Source organism: Salvelinus fontinalis, chromosome 14 (genome assembly GCF_029448725.1).
Source record: "Salvelinus fontinalis isolate EN_2023a chromosome 14, ASM2944872v1, whole genome shotgun sequence".
Taxonomy (NCBI): Eukaryota; Metazoa; Chordata; class Actinopteri; order Salmoniformes; family Salmonidae; genus Salvelinus; species Salvelinus fontinalis.
The window spans coordinates 24,160,688-24,182,752 of record NC_074678.1 but is presented as its reverse complement, the minus strand read 5'-3'; the positions used below and the strand labels follow the sequence as shown (position 1 = coordinate 24,182,752).

The window sequence follows — 22,065 nt, the reverse complement described above, 5'->3', positions numbered from 1 at the left end:
TCTTCCAGAGAAATAAGACTAGCATTTTGGTGTGACACACTGAACATGACCCTTCACTTTCTCTCCCTCACCTCTTGTCCTCCTCTCCTTCCTCCGGGGGAGAATGACTGCCCCCTTTCATTGAGGATTTCAAGTTAAAGGCTAACCGGAGTACTGAAGGCAATGTTTTCAGAAGGCAGGATCCCCAATTATAGTCAAAGGTAGTATGGCAATCTCCGCAGTCAATATTTGTTGTATACTTGTTTTTCTTGTTTTTTAAACACAATCATGGTACCAATACTTGCTTCTATTTCACCAGATGTATATCCTTGAACATATTATTTTATAATTTAAGGATAATTTCCCGCCTGCAGTACCCTGGTCGGCCTTAAACTTGAGATACTCCATGAGAGGTGGCAGCACTGAGCTAACTTGCAACGTCACTTCCTAGAGCAGCTCAAACTGCTCATGCGATATTTCCAAAAACTCCTCCATGAAGCAAGATATCGACATGCTAAAATGACATTCCTGATCTTCAAACGCGCCACTAAGACTTCACATAGGAAACAATGGAGTGATGTCATCTTTGGCTTTGTCCATTCTTTTTAAAGTCAATGCTTTCCTCTCTCCCCTCTCCCCTCTTCCCCCGTCTCTTCCTCTCTCTCCCCTGGTTAGTTGTATGTTAATTTATTGTGTTAAGTGCTCCCCCTCTTTTCTCTCTCTCTCTTCCTCCCACATGTATTTTTATAATTTTTTTAATTTTTGTCATTTAGCAGCTACTCCTATCCAGGGCGACTTACAGTGGTGAGTGCATACATTTAAAATCAAATACATTTTTATTTGTCACATGCGCGGAATACAAACTTACCGTGAAATGCTTACTTACAAGCCCTTAACCAACAATGCAGTTTTAAGAAAGTAGAGTTAAGAAAATATTTACTAAATAAACAAAAGTTTAAAAAACAAACAAGTAACAATAAAATAACAATAATGAGGCTATATACAGGGGGTACCGTGGGGGTACAGGTAAGTCGAGTACATTTTTGTAGTTTTTCATACTGGTCCCGTTGGAAAATCGAACCGGTAACCATGACATCCACCAATCACTTAATCATTATTGGTACTGAGAGGTTGATGTGTAATTGACCTTGACCAACTGCTGTCTATTGGTTAAAAAGATGGTTCTACACAGAGACTGGCTTCGTACTGAATGTACTATATATAAGTAGGTTAGGCAAAGGATGAAGTGTAAATCTATAGGATAGCATTTCACGAGGAAAGTTGGGCATGAAATGACAGCAGGCTGTTCAATACTGAGCCATACTGACTGATGAGCGGCATACTGACACTTTTCTTGCGTCTGATTATTGCAGTGTTTTGAGACATCTCTCTCTCTCTCTCTCTGTCGTCTCCTCAGATGTTTGGTTCTCCCAAACCAATGTGTTTCGAGACAGGGATGAAATACACTGTACGCCTGAGCTTGTCCCTCTACTCTGCACTCTGTGATGTCCAGTCCCCATATACAATCATCGACTTGGTTAGTTCTCACACACCTAGACACAACTGAGACCTTTGCGTTAATCATGCAGTGATGTCACTTGCATAACATTTTCTGCTACAAGGATCTCAAGTTAGGATTTAGCCCTTCGACGAAATCTAATTCCATCTCCCTTATCTTTCTGCCGTCTCTATAGATTGTGCTGATGCCTCACTGTAAAAACCTGGAGATCCTCACTGGTTCTGAGTGAGGTGACGTGGCCAAGAGCAGTGCCTGGGACACGTTCCAGCATTACCGCTGTCTGGAGAACAGCCAGAGCGTGGCCAAGAACCCCTCCACAGACATCTGCCGCAACTTCATATTTAGTGCACCAGCTCTTCTGCACCAGGGAGCTAAAAGGTATGGCACCGTACTCCTAACAGTCATGTATGGCTGCTCAAACAGGCTTAAACATACAGTACTTGTATGCTAATTTATGTGTTTCTTAACTAAAGGTTTCAAGAGGGTTTCTTCTGGCTCAATGCTGACGAATGGTGTGGATTGTACAGCTCGACTCAGTCCCACATCTGCCATTCCATATTGAGGCAAACATGCAACAGCTCTGTGCCATTTTATCTTTCCTCGATTCCTTGCATCCTTTTTCCACGCCTCCTTCTAAAACCCAATTGGAGGATCTCAGACCTCCAATGGGTTTTGAGAAGGATGCGAATAGAGCTGAAGTGAGGATTTGAGCAGAGATGAATTGGGACAAAGCTCATGTCAATGTTTTAGGTGGAATGCTGAATGATACATTTGTTATGTTTTCACGTAAATCTTTGTACTACTTGTGCTCTTTCCACAGAACCCACTGGGCACAGACGTCAATTCAACATTTATTCTACGTTGGTTCAATGTAATTTCATTGAAATGACGTGGGAAAAACGTTGAGTCAACCAGTGTGTGCGAAGTGGGATGCCTCTGGCTTGCTGATAACATCTGATGAGCCTCCCTATGACTGCCTGACTGTACTCAATAACACTCCCATTGCCAAAGTGAAATAATTTGAGACAATGTAATTTGATAGACTGTGGCTAGGATTCCATTCAATTGGTGAAAAATTACCATGCGAATATTTGAAAAACTGCATTAAGAAAATATGCGCATTTTCCCACCAGTGATGTTTGCACCAAACTGAATTGTTGTGGATAGAAATCAGTGTGTGATAACATAGTGCACACATGTACCTTTCCTGCAGTCAAATAACCAAAGCGCCCACTAGTGGGTAGTGGGTAGTGCGTACGGCCCAGTACATCACTGGGGCTAAGCTGCCTGCCATCCAGGACCTCTACATTAGGTGGTGTCAGAGGAAGGCCCTAAAAATTGTCAAAGACCCCAGCCACCCCAGTCATAGACTGTTCTCTCTACTACCGCATGGCAAGCGGTACCGGAGTGCCAAGTCTAGGACAAAAAGGCTTCTCAACAGTTTTTACCCCCAAGCCATAAGACTCCTGAACAGGTAATGAATGGCTACCCAGACTTTTGCATTGTGTGCCCCCCCTCACCCAAACCCCTCTTTTTATGCTGCTGCTACTCTCTGTTTATCTCATATGCATAGTCACTTTAACTATACATTCATGTACATACTACCTTAATTGGGCCGACCAACCAGTGCTCCCACACATTGGCTAACCGCACTATCTGCATTGTGTCCCGCCACCCGCCAACCCCTCTTTTACGCTACTCTCTGTTCATCATATATGCATAATCACTTTAACCATATCTACATGTACATACTACCTCAATCAGCCTGACTAACCAGTGTCTGTATGTAGCCTCGCTACTTTTATAGCCTCGCTACTGTATATAGCCTGTCTTTTTACTGTTGTTTTATTTCTTTACTTACCTATTGTTCACCTAATACCTTTTTTGCACTATTGGTTAGAGCCTGTAAGTAAGCAATTTACTGTAAGGTGGACACCTGTTGTATTCGGCGCACGTGACAAATAAACTTTGATTTGATTAGTGGTGGGTGGAACATTATTTATATTTTTCATAATTAATAAACATTATTTATTTTTAAACGCCCCAAATCCATTGTTTCCATATCAAACGGTTTTGTTATATTTCAGTCTTCTGTGATGTTTATAAAGTGTAATAGTGTATACATTTCAACTCTATCTGACATGGTACATGCATCTTCTTTTTAAGCCCATAACCATGTTTGTGAGGTGTATACTTTGTTTCAAAGTAGATTTAAGACTATGAAGAAACACTCTGTGTGACCCTGATTCAGCCCACTGCAGTAAAAGGTTAAGTGTTCATGTACCGAATACAATTCTAATGTTCAATGTGTTTCCATCGCATTTTCAACTCTACCGATAGTTTTGTGTGCATGGTGACACAGTATGTGCCTACTCTGGTCTTGGTTTCCGCGAGTCGTAGTGGTGGGACCACACACCATGTCACTGCGTGACTCCAAGTTAACTTCGATATGATGGTTAATATTCCACCGCTATTTTTACCGACACAAAAAGATCCCACCATGTCGAACTAACAAATTATCTGTCAGCATTTATAAAAGTGTACCGAAAACAGCTGTTCTGATTTATTTTTTATACGGTATGACTTTACTCGCATAAAAACTGTAGATGGAAACGTGGTTAATGGTAGTTCCCAATCAGACAATTAATACAAAACAAATCTGTTTTCCTCAGTTAAGTTTTAGTGAATGCATGGCGTTGCCTTGTCTTCAGTCCTTATTAGAATGCTGTGTGTACCACGAGGACATGTTAACCCGGTTTTAGCTGCTTAATCATATACATTTTAGTCTACATTCCATTATTTGACACTTGGTTATGTACTGTTATAATGTAACATGTTCTCCCCTTTGTGTCTCCATATAATTCAAAATCCCCAATGTGCTGCCTGTGTGTGTGTGTGTGTGTGTGTGTGTATACCCTTGGGCCTAATAAATACCCTAAATATTGGATCCTGCCTTCATCTCAATTCCTGTACTGTCTTTTAACTAGCCCACTAGTCCTTCCATTCTTCAATGTTATCATTGTTAAGCCATTATTATGTGAGTACCCACATGTTATTCCCAACAATATATTTCACTTTGATTAAGTAATGTCCAGGACCTAGTGTGTGATCAATGAACTTGTTAGATCACAGCCCCATTATCCCCATACTCAACCTATTCATTGACACATTGGGGTTAACTTGCTCATAACAAGCAAACACATACCAGTCACAAAAAAAAAAAAATGAGTGTAGAGCTGGGCTCATTTTATGGTGTTAGCTAAAGCTGACTGTCTGCTCTTTGTCTTACAGACAAACGTTTCTATCTTACATGTAAGTAGATTCCACTCAACTCATTGTATACTATAGCTATTTGAATTTACACTGAGTGTACAAAACATTAAGAACACCTATTCTTTCCATGACATAGATGGACCAGGTGAATCCAGGTAAAAGCTATGATCCCTTATTAATTGTCAGTTGTTAAATCCACTTCAATCAGTGTAGATGAAAGGGAGGAGAGAGGGTTAAAGAAGGATTTTTAAGCCTTGAGACATGGATCGTATGTGTGCCTTTCAGAGGGTGAATTGGCAAAACCAAAATTTAAGTCCCTTAGAATGGGGATTGGTAGTTGTTGCCAGGCCACCGGTTTATGTTAAGAACTGCAACGCTGCTGGATTTTTCACACTCAACAGTTTCCCTTGTGTATCAAGACTGGTCGACCACCCAAAGGACATCCAGCCAACCCGACAGAACTGGTAAACATTGGAGTCAACATGGGCCAGCATGTTGTGGAACGCTTTCGACACCTTGTAGAGTCCACGTCCCGACGAATTGAAGCTGTTCTGAGGGCGGAATACAAATTGAAACTCAAATGAGAAAAAATACAAATTGAAACCCAAAGGGGCAAAGACTTGAGAGAGAGCAACTTGAGAAATTGAGAGCGAAAACTTGACACAGATATGTGACTATTGTTGGCGGACAATTGAATGCTTTCAAATAAAAAATGTACCCATTTGAATCACGTTTCTGTGCTTACGGTTCTTCATTTTTTCTGTTTAAGACATTTTTTCTTTTTGATCTGCAGTAATGATCTTCTGCTCGCTCAAAGTCCAGTTTTATATGCGTGCCACCCGCTGGCCTGTGCACTCATGGGACCCATCCTTTGCGTGCGCTAGCAAATTCTGTGCTTTCGACTCGAGTGTTTGCTTGCAATGTTTAATCTTGCTCGACAGCGCCATCGCGCGCATGCTTGACTTTAGAGTCTGATTTGACTCCATATGCGTGTGTGTGTGAGAAAGTAATAATGCTGTTCTCAATATCTAGTGCATTATGATATTCCATAGTAACTGACCCCAGTGTCTCCACTTTAAAGTGTATTCTCCAGTCCAGCAGAGACCAGCGTCACTCCTGAATCCTGCAGGTCATTGTTACTCAGGTCCAGCTCTCAGATGAGAGCGGTTTGAGCTGAGTCCAACACTTCACAGCATCTCTCTGTGAGGTTACACTGATTCAGCCTACATAAGAAATAAGAGTAAATACATTCTAGAGGTCCTGACTCGAGTCAATGAAACCAACCATGGAAGAATATTGTAGTGAATTCGGGGGGTAGCCCCGATCGGGACTCAAACCCAGGTCCAACGACTGTCAAGTTGCCATTTTATTCTTCTTACTAAGTATTGTTTGTACTGTTTGTTTGTTTTTTCATTTGGATCCTTGAAAACGAGACAGTGTATCTCAAGATATTTCCTCCTGCATAATGTCTAATAAATAAATACTCATAGAGCTGTTCTGGAGGCTATGACCACTGGCAGCAGTCTCAGAAGCCCCTCTGATCTGGAGTATTTCTTCAGGTCAAACACATCTAGCTCCTCTTCTGATGTCAGCAACACAAAAACCAGAGCTGACCACTGTGTAGGTGAGAGTTCGACTTCTGAGAGACTTCCTGAGCTCAGGTAGCTTTGGAACTCCTCCACTAGAGAACAGTCATTCAGCTCATTCAGACAGTGTAACAGATTGATGATTCTCCCTAATTGCGTTCTTGATGTATTTTACTGTTTTCTCATTGGTCTGTGAGCTGCTTCCTGTCTGTGTCAGTAGGCCGTGTAGAGCAGTCTGATTGGACTCGAGTGAGAGGCCCAGAAGGAGCAGGTCCAGGTGTCCATTGTTACTCTGCAAGGCCTTGTCCTAATCATAAGTTGGTGTTTCCCACATTTCAAAAGTTTGACAAGAGAGTTTTGGTGTGTGTGGGTTCTCATTGCTGTTTATGAAGGTGAGAAACACATACACAGCAGCAAGACACTCCTGGATGTTCAGATGAACAAAGCTGAACATTGTCTTCTGACTCATCTTCCCTTCCACCTCAATGAGATCGGTGCATAAAACTGAGTAGACTGATATTTGTCTGACATCAATGGCACGATCTCTCAGGTCATCCTTGTAGAAGATCAGATGTTCCTTCTGCAGCAGGCAGAATGCCAGCACTCAAACTTTAAGGACTTCCTAAGGAACAAATATTTGTTCTCATCCTGTCTATCTGAAATATCAGGATGTGTAAGAACGCCTCAGAGTCTTGGGAAACTCCACTCTCTGCTTCAACTTAGTTTCTCTGGAACAGTGGCTAAAATCCAACAGAAGACTGTGACATGATGTGGAGGCTCCTTGATGACTTGAAATGGTTGAAGATGCTGCTGGCCAGGTTCACATCACTGATTTTGTTACTGAAGTACTCCTTCTGTGGGTCATTGAACCCTCGTACCTCTGTCCACTGGTGGATGTGCTCACGAGGGATCTGATTGGCTGCTGCAGGTCGTGAGGTTATCCAGATGAGAGCAGAGGAGAGGAGATCTCCTGTGATGAGGCTTGCGATCAGTTTGTCCAGCCAGGCTGGCTTTTTGTTATCTTTTAGAGCTTCTTTTGTTATTTAAAGTTTTATTAAGTTTTCATGTTTTTCAAACAAACAAAACACATTCATAGATGTGGCAGACATATAGAATATAATAAAATAGAAAAAACAAAACAAAAAACAAATTTGCAGCAGCACTATCTGTGATCATGTTAGCTATTTCCAGCTTTAACTGAGACAAGCAAATACTGCGTTTTTTTTACAGCACCTTACAGTACAGTTGAAGTCTTAAGTTTACATACACCTTAACCAAATACATTTAAACTCAGTTTCACAATTCCTGACATTTAATCTGAGTAAAAATTCCCTGTCTTAGGTCAGTTAGGATCACCACTTTGTTTTAAGAATGTGAAATGTCAGAATAATAGTAGAGAATGATTATTTCAGCTATTATTTCTTTCATCACATTCCCAGTGGGTCAGAAGTTTACATACACTCAATTGGTATTTTGTAGCATTGCCTTTAAATTGTTTAACTTGGGTCAAACGTTTCAGGTAGCCTTCCACAAGCTTCCCACAATAAGTTGGGTGAATTTTGGTCCATTCCTCCTGACAGAGCTGGTGTAACTGAGTCAGGTTTGTAGGCCTCTTTGCTCGCACACACTTTTTCAGTTCTGCCCACAAATTGTCTATGGGAATGAGGTCAGGGCTTTGTGATGGCCACTCCAGTACCTTGACTTTGTTGTCCTTAAGCTATTTTGCCACAACTTTGGAAGTATGCTTGGGGTCATTGTCCATTTGGAAGACCCATTTGGGACCAAGCTTTAACTTCCTGACTGATGTCTTGAGATGTTGCTTCAATTTATCCACATAATTTTCCTCCCTCATGATGCCATGTATTTTGTGAAGTGCACCAGTCCCTCCTGCAGCAAAGCACGCCCACAACATGATGCTGCCACCCCCGTGTGTCACGGTTGGGATGGTGTTCTTCGGCTTGCAAGCTTCCCCCTTTTTCCTCCAAACATAATGATGGTCATTATGACCAAACAATTCTATTTTTCTTTCGTCAGACCAGAGGATATTTCTCTGAAAAGTACGATCTTTGTCCCCTTGTGCAGTTGCAAACCGTACTCTGGCTTTTTAATAGTGGTTTTGGAGCAGTGGATTCTTCCTTGCTTAGCAGCCTTTCAGGTTATGTTGATATAGGACTCGTTTTACTGTGGATATACAGTGGGGCAAAAAAGTATTTAGTCAGCCACCAATTGTGCAAGTTCTCCCACTTAAAAAGATGAGAGAGGCCTGTAATTTTCATCATAGGTACACTTCAACCATGACAGACAAAATGAGGGGAAAAAATCCAGAAAATCACATTGTAGGATTTTTTATGAATTTATTTGCAAATTATGGTGGAAAATAAGTATTTGGTCACCTACAAACAAGCAAGGTTTCTGGCTCTCACAGACATGTAACTTCTTCTTTAAGAGGCTCCTCTGTCCTCCACTCATCACCTGTATTAATGGCACCTGTTTTGAACTTGTTATCAGTATAAAAGACACCTGTCCACAACCTCAAACAGTCACACTCCAAACTCCAGTATGGCCAAGACCAAAGATCTGTCAAAGGACACCAGAAACAAAATTGTAGACCTGCACCAGGCTGGGAAGACTGAATCTGCAATAGGTAAGCAGCTTGGTTTGAAGAAATCAACTGTGGGAGCAATTATTAGGAAATGGAAGACATACAAGACCACTGATAATCTCCCTCGATCTGGGGCTCCACGCAAGATCTCACCCCGTGGGGTCAAAATGATCACAAGAACGGAGAGCAAAAATCCCAGAACCACACGGGGGGACCTAGTGAATGACTTGCAGAGAGCTGGGACCAAAGTAACAAAGCCTACCATCAGTAACACACTACGCCTTCAAGGACTCAAATCCTGCAGTGCCAGACGTGTCCCCCTGCTTAAGTCAGTACATGTCCAGGCCTGTCTGAAGTTTGCTAGAGAGCATTTGGATGATCCAGAAGAAGATTGGGAGATTGTCATATGGTCAGATGAAACCAAAATATAACTTTTTGGTAAAAACTCAACTCGTCGTGTTTGGAGGACAAAGAATGCTGATTTGCATCCAAAGAACACCATACCTACTGTGAAGCATGGGGGTGGAAACATCATGCTTTGGGGCTGTTTTTCTGCAAAGGGACCAGGACGACTGATCCGTGTAAAGGAAAGAATGAATGGGGCCATGTATCGTGAGATTTTGAGTGAAAACCTCCTTCCATCAGCAAGGGCATTGAATATGAAACGTGGCTGGGTCTTTCAGCATGACAATGATCCCAAACACACTGTCCGGGCAACGAAGGAGTGGCTTCGTAAGAAGCATTTCAAGGTCCTGGAGTGGCCTAGCCAGTCTCCAGATCTCAACCCCATAGAAAATATTTGGAGGGAGTTGAAAGTCCGTGTTGCCCAGCAACAGCCCCAAAACATCACTGCTCTAGAGGAGATCTGCATGGAGGAATGGGCCAAAATACCAGCAACAGCGTGTGAAAACCTTGTGAAGACTTACAGAAAATGTTTGACCTCTGTCATTGCCAACAAAGGGTATATAACAAAGTATTGAGATAAACTTTTGTTATTGACCAAATACTTATACTCCATACTGGAGTTTGGAGTGTGACTGTTTGAGGTTGTGGACAGGTGTCTTTTATACTGATAACAAGTTCAAACAGGTGCCATTAATACAGGTGATGAGTGGAGGACAGAGGAGCCTCTTAAAGAAGAAGTTAGATGTCTGTGAGAGCCAGAAATCTTGCTTGTTTGTAGGTGACCAAATACTTATTTTCCACCATAATTTGCAAATAAATTCATAAAAAATCCTACAATGTGATTTTCTGGATTTTTTTTTCTCATTTTGTCTGTCATAGTTGAAGTGTACCTATGATGAAAATTACAGGCCTCTCTCATCTTTTTAAGTAGGAGAACTTGCACAATTGGTGGCTGACTAAATACTTTTTGCCCCAGTGTAGATACTTTTGTACCTGTTTCCTCCAGCATCTTCACAAGGTCCTTTGTTGTTCTGGGATTGATTTGCACTTTTCGCACCAAAGTATGTTCATCTCTAGGAGACAAAACGCGTCTCCTTCCTGAGCGGTATGACGGCTGCGTGGTCCCATGGTGTTTATACTTGCGTACTATTGTTTGTACAGATGAACGTGGTACCTTCAGGCATTTGGAAATTTCTCCCAAGGATGAACCAGACTTTTGGAGGTCTACATTTGTTTTTCTGAGGTCTCGGCTGATTTCTTTTGATTTTCCCATGATGTCAAGCAAAGAGGCACTGAGTTTGAAGGTAGGCCTTGAAATACATCCACAGGTACACCTCCAATTGACTCAAATTATGTCAATTAGCCTATCAGAAGCTTCTAAAGCCATGACATCATTTTCAGGAATTTTCCAAGCTGTTTAAAGGCACAGTCAACTTAGTGTACGTAAACTTCTGACCCACTGGAATTGTGATACAGCGAATTATAAGTGAAATAATCTGTCTGTTAACAATTGTTGGAAAAATGACTTGTGTCATGCACAAAGTAGATGTCCTAACCGACTTGCCAAAACTATATTTTGTTAACAAGAAATTTGTGGAGTGGTTGGAAAACGAGTTTTAATGACTCCAACCTAAGTGTATGTAAACTTCCAACTTCAACTGTATATACACTCATTTCCCAAATCTTTCCATTCACTCTGTCCATTTTGAAATGTAGTTGAGTAATAGAGACCAGAGTCTATCAAACCTGGGCTGTCTCTTGCTGAGGTCATACGTGAGCTTTTCAAGAGGGAGAAAGTCAACAATCTGGTCAATCCATATTTTAAATGTAGGAGAAGTATTAGAAGCCCACAGTAGGAGAATACATTTCTTAGCAAAGTATGTGATAGTCAAACACATTTTCTCTGTCTGGATAAAGAACAAGGTCCTGTTGGGCATTAAGAAGATAGAGACAGAGGTCATACCAAACTGAACATCTAGAATTTTGTGTGTATAGATTACCAAAATCTGATCATCTCTCTACTACTCCAAAATACATGCATATAGGTTCCACTTTCAAAAGGTACATATTTTACAATCAGGAGAAATGTCTATTGATTCTATGGAGTCTCACTGGTGTTAAATAACATTTGTACAAGAAAATTGTAATTAGATTCTTTCATTTTTACATTAGTAGAGGAGCACTATACCCTGTTGCAAACATCCGCCCATAACTCATCAATGATAGTCAGACAAAGGTCCTTTTTCCAGATTATTTTCAAAGGAGTAAAGGAGGAGTCCACATTCTCAGAATGTCTCAGGAGTCTATTTTGCCTTTGATGGGTTGTGCTGTAACAAGGGTCTTAACTTCATTCAGCTGAGCTCTAAACCTCCCCTTGGAAGTGAATGAGGAATTTACAAGTCTAATTTGAAGACATTGCATTTTTTTGGCTCTTGGCACGTTGAATTCACTGCAGAGCTCTTGAAAGGATTTCAGTGTAGTTGTGTTCTGATGAAACAGGTCTGAAAAGGTCCTGATCCCTAAAGTATGCCAAAGATGAAAGTTGGCATCACTCAGGGATTTTGGCAAGTCTGGGTTGCATACTATAGGCGAGTGGAAGCATATCTGGTAAGAAATGCAACAGTATTTCCTAGTCCTTCCATGCTAGTAGGGTGCTGTTAATCACAAAGGTTTCTCTAAAGTTATTCATGAATCCACATCGAGTCTTGTCTGTTTGTGATCCATGTTAGCATGTTGCGGATTTGGGCAGACCAGTAGTACAATTGAAGGAAGGGAAGGGCAAGACCACCCTTAGATTCAGGTTTCGATAGAGTGGAGAACTTGATCCTATGTTTTTTATTGCCCCATATAAATTTGGTGATGCTTTGGTTGGTTGTTTTGAAATAATTAACTGGGAGATAGCATGGGAGCATCTAAAATAAATAATTAGATCTAGGGCGGATGTTCATACGGATAACATTGATTCTTCTGACTAAGCTAATTGGGAGGGAGATCCAGGTTCGTTGATCATTCCCGATTCGATTCAGGAGTGAGAGATAATTTTCCTTGAAAAGGCTATTCAGATCTGGTGTTACAAGATCTAACCTGTGTGCTTCCATTGCTTTTTTTTCTTAAAGAAAGCATATGCAATTAGATGACCTCAGTGTAGCTTTGGCAGTGTCCCACATTGTGGCCAGAGAAACAGGAGAGTCTTTGCTGTCTTGTGTGTAGTTGTCTATCCATGTAGTAACCAATGTATGGAATGCTTCGTTTGACAACATGGAGGTGTTGAATTTCCAGCTCTTTGACCTCAGGATATTTTTTACAGAGGTTAAAGCAGACACAGACAAAGTGCTATTGGTCAGATTGTGTAAGTGGTAGAATTAATGAAAATCTTTTGGATAAAAATGTAATCTATACAAGAGTAGGTGTTATGAACATTGGAATAGTATGTATAGTCCATAGATGAGCTATTAGTCTCTCCCCAGATATCTATCAGTCCCATCTCTTTAGTAAAAGAGTTCAACATCTTTGCTGATCTAGGGGTTGTGGTGGGGACTTGAGATGATTTGTCCAGAGTTGAGTTGTGGATACAATTAAAACCTCCAGCCAGCACTCCAAAAGAAACACAATGCTCATTGAACAGGGTTTTTATTTTCGACATGAAAGCAGGAGTATCAGTGTTAGGGGCATGTATATTTAAGATATGAATTGGTTGTCCATACATTGACCCAGAATAAATCTCTCCTCCGGATCAGATATGTTTTTGTCAATTATGAATGGAACATGCTTATGGATAAGTATGGCTGTGCCTCTACTGTTTGATTTGAAAGATTAGAAATACACCTGTCCCACCCAAGCTCTGTGGAGTTTAGCATGTTCAGCACCACAGAGGTGTACCTCTTGTAATAGCACAATGTCTACTTTTTCCTTTTTGAGAGCACTTTTTATACCGTTTTATTACATGACCTAGTCCATGGCAGTTCCATGTCAGTAGATTTAAGGTACTAGTCAATATCATCGAACAGTAATCGAACTCTAGTGCAAGTAATCTCTGGGTATATATCAGGTATCAAGGTAAGACCCAGATGCAGACCGTGTCGAAGTAACAATGTTTATTACAGCAACAGGGGCAAAGGTACAGGACGGCAGGCAGGCTCAGGGTCAGGTCAGGCAGAGGTCGGTAATCCAGAGGTGGGGCAAAGGTACAGAACGGCAGGCAGGCTCAGGGTCAGGGGCAGGCAGAGTGGTCAGGCGGGTGGGTACAGGGCCAGGACAGGCAAGGTTCAAAAACCAGGAGGACGAGAAAAGAGAGACTGGGGAAAAGCAGGAGCTAACACAAAAACGCATGGTTGGCTTGACAAACAAGACGAACTGGCAACAGACAAACAGAGAACACAGGTATAAATACACAGGGAAGAATGGGGGAGATGGGCGACACCTGGAGGGGGGTGGAGACAATCACAAAGACAGGTGAAACAGATCAGGATGTGACAGTATAGGTGGATAATAGTTACAGCTGCGATCACATAAAAGAAAAAGAAACGGTGTACATAAAACACAGGTGTCAAACTCATTCCACGGAGGGCCGAGTGTCTGCGGGTTTTCGCTCCTCCCTTGTACTTGATTGATGGATTAACATCACTAATTAGTTAGGAACTCCCCACACCTGGTTGTCTAGGGCTTTATTGAAAGGAAAAACCAAAAACCTGCAGACACTAGGCCCTCCGTGGAATGAGTTTGACACCCCTGACATAAAAGAACAATCTCTGAACACCTAATCCAAGTTATCAAACAACAACTCGACATAACCTGTCGGATCTGTTAACCCCACGCTCAGTTACAATTCTGTGTTCCGAAAAACAGGAACAGTTCGCAATGCACAACATCTTCTGAGAGAGAGAAATAAATGCCTAATCCTCTCCGTGACAACATAGCCCCCGTCCACAGTAAAAAAGAGGGAGAAATGAAGTAAATAAAATCAATAGCCTAGACTACAAATACATCCCCCAAAGGACATAGGCCTAAATGTTTGGACAAAATAAAACAAATGAGAGAGCAAATCCCTAAATTACATCTATAGGATAAGTTGTTTGTTATTATTAAAACGAAATATCAACAGGATAAGGATAAATTCACACACTGAGCCTCTCGTTACGTCTGTAGATGTGTCGTAATCGACAGGCTATCAATGATGAAGGCCTGTGTGAAAATGATAAATAAAAAAATTAAAAATAGGCTGTAGGCCTAATATAAATTGATAGTATCTGATCTCTATGTCTGCCAATTAGCCTATATGTTCTACAGACAAGATAACAGGTTGTAAATGCTTAATTTTCTCACTTGACCTAAAAGTGGAAAAACAAGTAGGCTAAAACACTAGAAGGACTGGGTTAAGCTATAGGGCCTATCCCTCTCTCAGCTAAAATAACATTTCAAAAATAGACATTAGCGGGGCGGGTGGGTCATTGGATGGGGGCTATATGTTGTCTTACCTCCATTAATAATAACAGTAATCACTTTTAGTCGTTGGTCCTTTTCTCAGTGGCCAGGATTGTCCTTCAAAAAACGTTTTGCCTCTTCGGGAGTTTTGAAGTGTCGCAGGGCTCCTTGGTGAAGAATCCTGAGCTCGTTTTGGTATTTGAATCCCCTGAAGATGCCTCGGTCATTGAAGTATTTCTTCACCTCGTCAAACTCTCTGCGTATTCCAGCTGACAGGTCCTGGTGTAAAGTGAGTTTGGAGTTTCCCACTTTAATGGTATTGATTTTCGCCGTCTGTAGGACTAGTTCCTTGTCAGGGAATCTCAGGAAATGTATGTTGATTGGGCGCGGTGGTTGTCTGGCTGCTGGTGAGGGCCTCAGTACTAGCTCTCTCGAGATCCACTCGGAGTTTGTCTTGCAGGTAGCGGATCAGTGGTATGTTTCTCTCTTCTTTTACGGTCAGGTTTAATAGAACACAGTTATTCCTTCACCGTCTATTTTCCAGGTCCTCTGTTTTCTCTTCTAGATGCTCTATTTTCTTTTCAGCAGATGCTGTAGGTTCCATGGTAGCAGATGCTATTGTTTCCATGGCGTCTGCCAGATGCTGTTGTTTCCATGGCATGCACCATTGAGTTTTCCATGGATAGGATTCACCCCTCTGCCTCATCCATGCGCCCCACGTTGATGGTTATCCTGTTGTTGATGCCAAGAAAGGCATTTTCCAGGGTTGTCGCCTTGCCCCCTATCCCACTGATCTGAGAGTTAATGCCATCTAGTTTGATGTTGAGTTCTGTACGCTGGGATCTAAGCTAAGAAAGGATGTCTTCGACAGAGACGCTAGCTTTTTCTGAAGCTAGCTGTTTCTTGGAGGCTTTTTCCGCGGATATTGCTTGAGTCCAGGTAAAAATGTCACATGTAATGTCACCTTTTGTAGCCGCCGTGTTTTTTTTTACTAAAGCTAATGGGGTTTAACTTGAAGTGGAGGTAAGATTAAGAATTGGAAATGACTTGTGCGGAGCTCTCAGTTCATGCGGCCATCTTCTTCAAGGGTCACGTGATTCCAAGTACAGAGAGAGTCGACACTCATCCAGACGATCAAATATGAACAGAACTTTAGAAATGATCGTCATAGTCTTGATTGGTTTCATTTTAGGGAAGAATTCATGAAGCAGTTCAATCACAGTTGTTTTCCCCTACATAATGATTTATTTTGTGGAAAGATCTTTTCCCTCTGCCCAGTCGTGAATAAACTTCTGAACAGAGACAGTCTTTCACATGGGCTTGAACATTGGCTGGCTTCAATAGCGGTCTCTCCTGTGGCTGGTGTTCTGGATTCCAGATGTATGACCTATGCTCATCTCTGACCCCTCACCTGCCCCCCTCAATCACATGGAGATCACTGTATATCTGGTTCAGATAGATTTAGACAGATTCCCCTTTCTTTGATGTCCCCTCATATACAACCATACTTATTTATACTTTCAGTTTGTCTTTGTCTGCAAGGAAATTCAAAGTGTATTCTTTATTTTACGGTCATGATTACTATATTGTATGTGTTTGTGTGTATCTGGATTGGATTAGTCAGAGTGCAATAATAGGGCCTTGCAATAATATCATTATTATGTGTTTTGGTCAGGTTGTTTTTAAAACATATTTTTAGCCAACAGAAAATTATCTGGTTATCTAACCAGATAACAACCAAAATATGACTTCTTTCCCATGATGTCTTGATGTTGTCATGAAAAAATACATTTTAAAAATACATCTTTACCTGGTTGATATCTGGTTATATGATGTCTTCTGAACCAGAAGTTTACAACCATAATATGGTATCATAATGGCGTCACCTGTCAAATTCTGCCTTCTGGGTGCTGTTGTGTTAATTCATACGGCTTACCTCTGACATCTAGAACCTCTGAAGCACACTGGGCTGAGAGAGAAAGAGAAAGACAGCTTGTTAAAATCAAATGTTCTTGTTTGGTTATCTTGTCTGAAAAATCAGTGTCCTGTTATTTGTTTGTGCAGTTGTCATCTTAAATGTTTTATAATCCTCTAACCTGCTGGTTCTGTTGTCTCACCCTCATCGTACTCATTCTTTACTGGTTCAACCAGCTGGTTCTGGTTAATCTTCTTCAGGATCTCCAGTGAGATCTTCACAGCTCCCACAATACCTTGGTCTCCACCATCTTATCCACCATAGTCTATCTGTTAGTATTCTCCAGCTGGCCTTTTGTGATGCAAGAAACGCCTTCTTAACCTATCAGGAACCACTAGAATCTATTCAGCTCTGTTTTGAGCAGATCATCCAGAGTGGCCAGCAGCAGCTCAGGAACGGGAGCCATGAGTACAGTAACTCAGGAGAAGACCTCTGCCATTGTAGTCATAGCGTTCTTAAAAATGTAATGCATCCAGGCCACAACCCCTACTGGGGAAAACATTAGTCTTACTGTCTTAGGTAGTAGGTGCATTAGTACTGGGCTGAAACAAGCCTGCACACCTTGTAGCTCTCCAGGACCCAGATTAGTATTTACCTGAGACTTTACAATAATATTTCAAGCTGAAGAGTGTATATAGTTGCCATTACAGGCTAACTGTGAGACTAAAAATATAACTCTTTGAATATACACTGCATTACCAAAAGTATGTGGACACCTGCACATCGAACATCTAATTCCAAAATCATGAGAATTAATATGGAGTTGGTCCCCCCCTTAGCTGCTATAACAGCCTCCACTCTTCTGGGAAGGCTTTCCACTAGATGTTGGAACATTTCTACGGGCACTTGCTTCCATTCAACCACAAGAGCATTAATGAGGTCGGTCACTGATGTTGGGCGATTAGGCCTGGCTCGCAGTCGGTGTTCCAATTCATTCCAAAGGTGTTCGATGGGGTTGAGGTCAGTATGGACCTTGCTTTGTGCACAGGGGCATCGTCATGCTGAAACAGGAAAGAGCCTTCCCCAAACTGTTGCCACAAAGTTGGAAGCATTGAATCGCTTAGAATGTCATTGTATGCTGTAGTGTTAAGATGTCCCTTCACTGGAGCTAAGGGGTCAAGCCCGAACCATGAAAAGCAGCCCAAGACCATTATTCCTCCTCCACCAAACTTTACAGTTGGCACTGTGCATTGGGGCAGGTAGTGTTCTCCTGACATCCGCCAAACCCAGATTCGTCTCTCGGACTGCCAGATGGTGAAGCATGATAAATCACTCCAGAGAACGCATTTCCACTGCTCCAGAGTCCAATGGTGGCGGGATTTACACCACTCCAGCCAACGCTAGGCATTGCACATGGTTTGTGTTAGGCTTGTGTGCGGCTGCTTGGCCATGGAAACCCATTTCATGAAGCTTCTGACGAACAGTTATTGTGCTGGCGTTGTTTCCAGAGGTAGTTTGGAACTTGGTAGTGAGTGTTGCAACTGAGGACAGACGATTTTTACACACTATGCGCTTCAGCACTCAGCGGTCCCATTCTGTGCGCTTGTGTTGCCTACCACTTGGCGGCTGAGCCGTTGTTGCTCCTAAACGTTTCCACTTCACAACAGCACTTACAGTTGACCGAGGAAGCTCTAGCAGGGCAGAAATTTGACCAACTGACTTGTTGGAAAGGTGGCATCCTATGATGGTGCCACGTTGAAAGTCACTGAGCTCTTCAGCACGGGCCATTCTCCTGCCAATGTTTGTCTATGGAGATTGCATGGCAGTCTGCTCAATTTTATATACCTGTCAGCAAAGGGTGTGGCTGAAATAGCCAAACCCCCACTAATTTGAAGGGGTGTCCACATACTTTTGTATATATACACAGTGTACAAAACATTAAGAACACCCTCCTAATATTCCAGAGCGGCGCTCAAGCTGGAGGTCAATGATGATGACAGGTGTCCTTGAGCTCCAGATGCTCTGTGTGGTCTGGAAGAGCAGGTGCTGCTGGGAAAACACTGAAAGGTAATGGAAAGAGTCATTGGCCTTTGTCATTTAGATTCATCCTACAAACAGGGATAGATTTCAAACCAATAACTGCTGTATGTACATTACATTGTACAGGGAGGATGCAGCAGTGTTACTCGGGCACATTTTTGTCTTACATCGACATGCAGCAGACACTTGGTGCTGGAGCTCTCACTGAATAATGTATTGGGTAACTCAAAGCCTCAGCTATGAACACACACACACACACACACACACACACACACACACACACACACACACCCCCACCCATCTGGTTTTCCATGGAGTAGATATTTATATTTAGGCAAAAACAGACTGCCTATTAGTCTGGCCTGTCAGCAGCAGACACACATATGGGAGTGTCTGTAAAACACCCACACAGATACACAAAGACAGTGTCACACACAACCCATGTTCTCTGATTCTGTCTTTCAAAACCATTGTATTAGCCTCTACATTACACGATTATAGCCAATTAAACTTGATTAGTGTGTGTGTGTGTGTGTGTGTGTGTGTTACCGGCAGGGCTCTCCCCAGTGTTTCCAGAGCGGCGCTCCAGCTGGGGGTCGGAGGTCAATGATGATGACAGGTGTCTCTGAGCTCCAGATGCTCTGTGTGGTCTGGAAGAGCAGGTGCTGCTAGGAGAACACTGAAAGGTAATGGAAAAAATTATTAGCCTTTGTCATTTAGATTCATCCTACAAACAGAGATAGATTTCAAACCAATAACTACTGTATGTACATTACATTGTACAGGAAGGATGCAGCAGTGTTATAAACACTGGGGTGAGGTTGACAAAACATTTGTGGCAATAAGATCATTGTTCATCCATTTCCTACCAATGGATTTAAAATTACCTTAGTGCTACAAAGGTTTTAGGAAACTCATCCCTGGACAGGTTATGTATCAACATGCAGCAGACCCAGCTATTTAAGCACACATGCTGCACAACTCTGATGCAACTAACTAGCAACAACAAACATTATGCTAATGCCAGAGGACTGTCTTAGATCATTGATGATCACTTTCATGACAGCTAAGGAACATTTCAAATATGAGCGAGACTATGTATTTATTATTGATGTGCTGAGAGGGGTTAGCTGAGGTCAACATCTGGTGTCCAAGAGGTGATGTAACAATACATCTCACCTCACCCAACACCTGTCAGCTGAGCTGGGAATGTTGGTTGTGTGTTAGAAACAGACGGAACAATTGTTTAGCAAACCTTTCAGATAGTCACTCACTTTTCAGCTTGAATGTATACACATTTGTATTGTTAGATAGCTCTGGGTGTAAAAACGGCCAGGTCCGGTCAGCTGATTCTAGCCATCCCTTCTGGTTAGTTCTAGTCAGGCAGCTTCGTCTCCCATTCAGATGACCCCCACTTCTGTTAGTGTCTTATTGGTCAAGGCCACGCCAATTACTTATCACCACATCTCCTTCAGCCTATCAGTGGCCTAGATTCCTGGGACTTCTGTTTCAGTTGGTGTAGGACCCCAGCACACTGTGTGGTCAGAAACGTGCTTTCCCCATCCTGATGAGCACTACCAGTTTTTCTCTCCTGCTGAGAAAGAAAATCCTGTGGGCTGACTCCCTGTCTGTCTGATATATTATTGTTTGTGCATCTCAATAACCACAATTACTGTCAGAGTGGTGTTGGATGTTCATGTGTGTGTGGATCATTTATTAAATCCCCTTAAAATGGAATACTGCTTACTCATGTTCTGGACAGACACACTGTGGTGGTTGCTACCGGCCTAAAACCAGCACCTACAATTTCCCCCTATTTTAATTGTCCTTCAATTCTACAACCTACCCATATTTTTCATGGTTCTCCGAGCCGGATCCAGTAACCGCTACAGCCCAAGTATGCCAGTTACCAGAGAAGATCCTCCACAAGATGTGGTCGGCGGTCACCTGCCGCAATATCTCAATAACTATAGCGATGACTACGAGTCAAGGCACAGACTACCACACACATCCACACACCACTGCTATGAGGGAGAGCAGTCTGATTTTTGATTGTCTTAACTCACTACCACTATTAAGCTGAGCTTCTCAGTATTTTTTTCACACAGTAAGTCAACAAAGTCAGTTTAAAAAAAATGATAATAGTTCCTCACAGTATTTGAAAAATACCTCGATTGTCACGCCCTGACCTTAGAGATCCTTTTAATGTCTCTATTTTGGTTTGGTCAGGGTGTGAGTTGGGGTGTGGTCAGAAACGTGCTTTCCCCATCCTGATGAGCACTACCAGTTTTTCTCTCCTGCTGAGAAAGAAAATCCTGTGGGCTGACTCCCTGTCTGTCTGATATATTATTGTTTGTGCATCTCAATAACCACAATTACTGTCAGAGTGTAATAGAATGCTATGTTCTATTATTTGTATTCCTATGTTTTGGCCTGGTAGGGTTCTCAATCAGGGACAGCTGTCTATCATTGTCTCTGATTGAGAACCATACTTAGGTATCCCTTATTCCCACCTGTCTTTGTGGGAAGTTGACTTTGTTTATGGCACATAGCTTCACGGTTTGTTTTGTAGTGTTTATTGTTTTGTTGGTGACATTTTTACAAATAAAAGAAAATGTACGCTCACCACGCTGCACCTTGGTCCAGTTCCTTCAACGGCCGTGACATCGATAATCACCAGGCCTCAGTGTGAGAGAGCAAAATGTAATGTTCTGAGGAACCCATATATCATAAAATACCTGAACATATTTCCCACTGGCTCCGTGAACTCTGAGGGCCCGGAATAGGCTAGTTGATACAATGTTGCGACAGCTTCGGGCAGTACCTTCATACGGTCATTGGGTCGGACCTAGTTGATTGATTTGATAGGCTACAATATTGCACTTCACTAGCAATAGCTCAAGTCAAGACAGATAGAAAGGGAGGCAGACAGGCGGAGTTGGGAGATAAATGCAATTGAAAGAACCTGCATTTTCATCTGGATATTTTCTGTTTTTATGTATTTTTACTTAGTTGACAATGGAAATTATAGGCCTACTGCTACTTTGGCCTAGGCTCTTAGTTCCATGCCCTCATTTCTTTAGCTTTCAATGGCTCAAGGTGAATCAATGTGTCCAAACGGCAGAGGCTGGTGGTCTCGCATTAGTGGAATTTTTACTTTTAGATTTTTATCATTTTAATTCAGATTTGTATTATTAACTATGTGACAATGATTGAGAAACAAAAACATTATATCATTAAAATGAAACACAAAAATGCGCATATGAAAATCATAAATGGCACGCAAATTGGTAGAAATGGTAATATAAATTGTAAGCGTTCCCCA

At 41.9% G+C, this 22,065-nt stretch overlaps 2 long non-coding RNA genes across 3 annotated transcripts; one reads left to right on the top strand and one right to left on the bottom strand.

The window, feature by feature from the left end:
* The first annotated feature begins 95 nt into the window (after positions 1-95).
* Positions 96-5,498, top strand: LOC129869654 (uncharacterized). 2 transcript variants are annotated; one of them, XR_008762002.1, is made up of 4 exons: positions 96-783; positions 1,397-1,516; positions 1,674-1,876; positions 1,972-5,498. It is a non-coding gene; the product is annotated as an uncharacterized LOC129869654 (long non-coding RNA). The 2 variants fall into 2 exon arrangements; XR_008762001.1 differs by having other exon boundaries at positions 378-783; positions 1,674-5,498.
* A 7,480-nt stretch (positions 5,499-12,978) lies between these two features.
* On the bottom strand, positions 12,979-18,717 carry LOC129869653 (uncharacterized). Its single transcript, XR_008762000.1, has 2 exons — positions 14,839-18,717; positions 12,979-13,784 (listed from the first exon to the last, which is right to left on the bottom strand). It is a non-coding gene; the product is annotated as an uncharacterized LOC129869653 (long non-coding RNA).
* Positions 18,718-22,065: the final 3,348 nt, after the last annotated feature.